Here is a 5,922-nt window from a genome sequence, read left to right as displayed (position 1 = left end):
GCTCTTCCCGACGTCTCATGTTTCTCCCGTGATCTAAAATCAGCCTAATCCTGTCACGGAGGAAAGCCCTTGCTGCTCTGCAGTCTCCTACAGGAGTTGTTTGCGTTCTTATTAACTCTATAATATCCGGACACATGCCTGCTGTTCAGTGTTTAAATACCGTGTTTTCCACATTTACTGCAATGGTGATATTTTTTTTCCCCATTGCCTTCTTTTTAGCATCTTTGGAAAGGAGTTAATTCTCATAAAACAATATGAACACCTATTACAGAGGGGTAATTTTTGTCTATTTCCCATGCACTTATCTTTTGGGATTTTTGACAACAGGCACTTTAAAGATACTTTTGTTAACTTAAATATTGAATAAGTAAAATAACTAATTGGTTTGGGGGTTTGGCTTTTTTGTTATTGTGGGGTTTTTTGGGTTTTTTTTTTTGTTGGTTTGGGTTGGGTTTTTTTGGTTTTTTTTTTTTTTTTTTTTTTTTTGGTTAGTTTTGTTCTGTTCTGTTGTTTTGGGTTTTTTTGTTGTTGTTAGTTTTGGTTTGGTTTTTTACCCATTCTTAATCTTCTTTCTTCTCTGACTGGGAGAATACTTTGCAAATACAGCTATTTCACCAGCTGGTGTTATTCAGTATCATAATCCTCACTTTCTGCCAGATCTACTTTTTTTTGTTCATGTGGGGATTTTTTCATGAATAAGTCAATATTTTCATCAGTGGAGTCCTATTTGATGGGTGGTCCACAGGGCCTGTTTCTTCACTCTCATGACAGAGTTTATCCTTGGGGTATGCTGAGTGCTCACAGGCAGTCACAGTGTGACACAGGTAACTGCTTGGTGGGGTGCAACCGTGTTTGTTCACACTTAGCCCTGGACTAAAAATTTTCATTGCCTTGATTAAAGCATGAATCTGAAAATTGTCCTAGAAGAACCCAAGACAGCTACTTGAAATAACTTTTAATGACTAGAGAAGTTTGCTGACTGTTTCAGTTCCCAGTGCACAGCAATGTAAAAGTGATATTTTGTGATTGTTCTGGATTTGGAATACATATATTTTAGATTAAAACAATTTTCAATTACATGCAGAGGAATTCAAGTTCTCTCTTGCTTGCATTTCTGTGTTGAGAAGCAGTACCTGTTTTGTGACCAGCTGAGTCATTAAATTTGCGGGAGTTAAACCTCTGCCTCCACTGACACATTTAAGTACCTAGAAAAGAAATTTCTGGGCTTACTTTGCCTAGAATAAATCATGTCAAGCAGGCTCATTTCCAGCTCTTGGTTTTAGAAGGACTTCTAACACTCTCTCACATGGCCATCCATCTCACAAGCAAGTCCAGAAAAGCACAAATGGATGAGTACAGAACTGGCTGTAAACTGGACTGAAATATTTAAAAAGACCATGTTGCTATCTTGGCTGGACACAGCAAGCAGACTTCTGCAGGAGTACCACAAATTGATGTTTTTATTAAATAATTTAGATGGCAGAGCAAACAACGTTCTTGGCAGCCCCACTGGCTGGGAGGGGCAGGAAGTGTTGGAGGACAGGGCTAGGATCTCAACACACTTGGCAAATTACAGCAGGGGGAAAGGAAGTAATTCAAAGATGTGCTTTCACTCTCTGCAGAACTACCAACATCAGAAATGCAGGTTGTGCACTTACTGCTCTGATAGCACCCCTGTATAACCTGTCGTGGTGGTTAGCATGGATCACAACCCAACAGGAACCAGCCATGCCCCCACAAAAAGGGCAAATAGCACTGGAAGCTACATAAAAAGGAATATTGTTTGCCAGGCAAATGAAGCCATTCTACTGCCATGCTTGGGGCTAGAAAACCTTCAGTCAGGTATTGTATTCTGCTTGGGAGAGAGAGTTAGATGTTTTATGGTGAAGCATTGGAGAAGTTGGAGTGGTTTATCCCAGAGAAAGGGGAGACACAGTAGGAGGGCCCTAAATGTGTGTGCTTATGTCTAAGGGAGAGGATAATAAAGTCTTCTCATCAGCTGAAAAGGCTCAGTGGACAACAGAGACCTGGGTTAGATGTAAGAAACAGCTTCCTCAAGGTGTAGATGAAAAAAAGAATGAGAGAATAATATAGGGAATGCCAGCCTTGGTTTCTGGGTTTCAAATGCAAATTGAACAAGTGTCAGAAATTACCTAATGCAATTGATCCTGCTCTTTGGGTGGGAGGAAGAAGGTAATTTCTGTCCCTGTTTTTCTCTTTGGAGCCAAATACCATAATTTATGCATCTAAGTTAGATGTCTAAGTTATACATTGTCAAGACCAGCTAATTATCATCCCAAGGCTCTTCCTTTCCATTTCTGTTTAATATATCATAAGTAAAAAAGTCTTAGTGATTAATAATTCCAATTGGAAGCAGCCATAAAGTAGGCTGGCACTATCCTATGCAAACTTGATTTGTTCAAATCCATGTTTTCCAAGTCCTAAACTTCTTTAGATCATATATGGCAGCCCTGCAACCTCTAACAAACTGATAACCTGGAGACCTGACTGTTGGACATCAGGATGATTCAGCCTAGTTAATAAATGCCATATTGGAATACCCATTTAACTCTACAGCAGAAAGGATGCTGAGTGAAAAGGGAAAAGGAGACCTCACACAAATATTACTCATTCACTCATTCAGAAAATGCTAAAACTCAGGCTCTGAACAGCCTTTGATATTTGACCTCTGCAGATGGTCTGTAATTAAGATTCTAATCCTTTAAACACTTTAATACACTTCAAGTTAATAGGATTAGTCACATGCTTGAAGTGTGCATGGCTGGAGCTGAGCTATTGTTGAGCACAGCTGATTAAAAACTTGCAGACACTTTCTGGTGGAATATTGTCTTATATTGTCTAAGTCTTTTCTAAACAGTTCTAGTCACAAAAATATCCAAAAATGAAGGTATTTAAGAAAAATAAAACTTATCCAAGTTCTTGCTTTAAAAATGTGCACACACACACACACAAAAAAAAATCTGTCTGAACTTTTTCCAGCACAAATCAGAGGTTTGAGAGGAGAGATGGGAGATCTGAAACATGTTGTATTGGTTTTCTGGAAGATGTAGGTTTAAATTCCCAGACTTTTGCAATTCTTTCAAAGCTAGAGTGATGTCAAACATGCACAGAATCAGACAGATCAGAGAGTTACAAAAAGGGGAAGAAGCATTCTCTATCCTGATTTGTATTTTATAGAAACATCCATTTGCCTTAAAGGCACAAAGTTGTTTCTTCCCTTGCTGCTAACAAACTAGCTGGGCTTGGGAGTCCTGGCAAGCCCAGTCTGGACCAGTTCATCACATTGTAAATGTGTGCAGAGGTTGAGAAGAGTGAAGATAATTTGGGAAGCGAGTGAAGGAACAGGGAGGACACACAGCATGGAGGTTCCCATTTTTTGCAGGATGTCTGCCAGAAGAGGCTGGGCCACATCAAGGCACTGTGCTGACGTGTAACTTGTGCTAGAGCTGGGTTTAAATGCCATGGGGGCAGTCTGGGAACCCCAGCACAGCTCAGCATGGCTTGCTACTGCCCCGTAAAATGCCCACAGCACACTTTTACACAGTGCTGTTGTTTCTCCCACTGGAGAAACACGGAGGTAAATCCCCTCTGCTGAGGGATGTGATGTCACAGGATTGTCATTTCCAGGAAAAGGCAGCGGCTGTGGTTAGGGGTTTCCAAAGAGTGACATGCCACACACTGCAGCTGCAGTGCCATTCCCTGGCCTGCCTGTAACTCCTCTTGTAGATGCAGGGAGAGATTTTCCTCCACTCATCTCGAGGATCACAGTCAGCAGAATGAAGTCTGCATTTAGCCAAGTGTTCCTGCCAACTCTAACGTGGACCAAAGAGAGCACGCACAAAAGTCAAAGAGCAATCATTGCTCTGTCAGTACTGCTGTCATACAGGAACCTGAGTCATACTAAAAGCCTCTCAAGGAAGGGCACAGTGGAGATACCAGAAATTCAAGCTGGAGCAGGGAAATTCTGATGAAAGCACCACAGCAGTGATGAGGTAGCAGATAAGACTGCCAGAAAATAACATCACAACCTTACAGACAGTAGCACAGAGGGAAACACAATGCCAAAAATGGGATGAAAATTGATGAACCACTAACTGCCTGTGAAGAGAGCCACACTAGGAAGCCTTAAAATAAGAAAATCATAATACAAAGAGGGTGGGAACAAGAAGAGGTGACAAGGTCTGAGTCAGAAGTAAAAAGTCAGTAAATGGAGATGAGAATAAAAAGGGGAAAAGAGAGAGGGATTAAGTTCTTACAGGATAAGGAGTTAAATCAGAACTCTCCCAAGAAAAAGCAGTGGTAGGTCAGGAGGACTGTCCACCCTGCATTGACTGATGCCATGCAGAGACACCAGAGCATGCATTAAAGGAACAACTTGGATCTCCTGTGCTCAAGAACTACAAAGGCCCTGCAAATTAACTGGTGCAGTGCCTGGCTCAGACAAATTGTCCTGTCCCTCCCATCAGCCAAGGCCTCACTGGGCGTCTTTACACCAGGTTGCAATGTGACTTATAGACACGCTCAGAAGATAATATCAGATACAACAAAAAAGTGAGGGCACTGGAGAGGTAAAGGGAAACTGGAAAAGGCAGGAAGGAACTGGAGGAACTGAGACTGAAGAGTTGTCAAGTACTAGCAGCGTTAAAGAATTTATACTAAAGGTTTAAATGATGGAAAAAAGCTTTCTTTCAATGCCCACATTTCTAGGAGAAGCAGTGTGGAGTAGAGGAATTTTTGTCAGATGGATCTCAGATAACAGATCCAGGAAATGACCTGGTAACCAATGCAAGGGAAGTCTTCAGTCAGCTGGTGTTCTTGCACAATTTTCTGGGTCGTCAGACTTAGAAAAATATTTAAACATACACACACACAGAGCATTTTGTTTGGCCACACACACACCAGCATGTTGTTCTGCTGGTCAGCATTGCTCCTGGCAGCCCTGTTTATCCAGCAGTATTCCTGCAGCTGGGAGGGCACTGCTGAAGCAATTGTGACACCCCTACAAGCCAAGCACCAATTCTGAAGCCTCGATCAGCCAAGAAACATTGCTGAGGAAACTTAATCCATATTCCTCCTTTGTTACAGAGTTTCTGCCTAGCTGATGTCCACTCAGGGATGAGCTGGCAGCTGGGAATGCAGGAGGGACAGGGGCAGGTGTCAGGGTGTGCTTGGTGCTACTGGCCATTGCCCCCAAGGCTTTTTCCTTTCAAACCGCCACAATTCTCACTGTCACTGAAAAATGAAGAGTTGCTATGGGAAAAAAGAAGAAAGTACAAGTTTTTTATGTTTTATTGACACATCCCCACGCCAAGGTTGGGGGTGGTAATCACAGAACCATAGAATGGATGGGGTTGGAAGGGACCTTAGAGATCATCTAGTTCTGACCCCGCTGTTGTGGGCAGGGACACCTTTCACTCCATCAGGTTGTGTCAAGCCCCATCCAACCATTCCTTGACCACTTCCCGGGATGGGGAACCCACAACTTCTCTGGGCAAGAGGTCCCGGTGCCTCACCACCCTCACAGTAAAGAATTTCTTCGCGACACCTAATCTAAGGCTGCTCCCTCTCAGTTTGGAGCCATCACTCCGTGTCCCCTCTCCCTGAGGTGTTTCAGGGCCGCAGCCGAGGCGGGCGGAGGGACAATCCCGGCACCGGCCCCAGCTGTGAGCGGGGGGCGGCGAGAGGCGCCGGGCGGGGCCGCCCCGGTGGTCTCATAAGGCCGCCCCCGCCGCCGCTCCGGGCCCTGCCGTCCCGCGGGGCTCCCGAGACGCCTCTCGCCGTTCCCTCCCCTGGTCCAGCCCCGTTTCCCGTGGCGAGGCTCCGCCACAGGGGAAGTGACGCCAGCGACGGGCGAGCTTATATAAAGGGTAGGCGGCAGCGGGCGGAAGCGAGCGGGGCCGA

The sequence above is a fragment of the Ammospiza nelsoni genome, chromosome 6, assembly GCF_027579445.1.
Source record: "Ammospiza nelsoni isolate bAmmNel1 chromosome 6, bAmmNel1.pri, whole genome shotgun sequence".
Taxonomy (NCBI): Eukaryota; Metazoa; Chordata; class Aves; order Passeriformes; family Passerellidae; genus Ammospiza; species Ammospiza nelsoni.
This window is presented reverse-complemented; position numbering follows the sequence as displayed.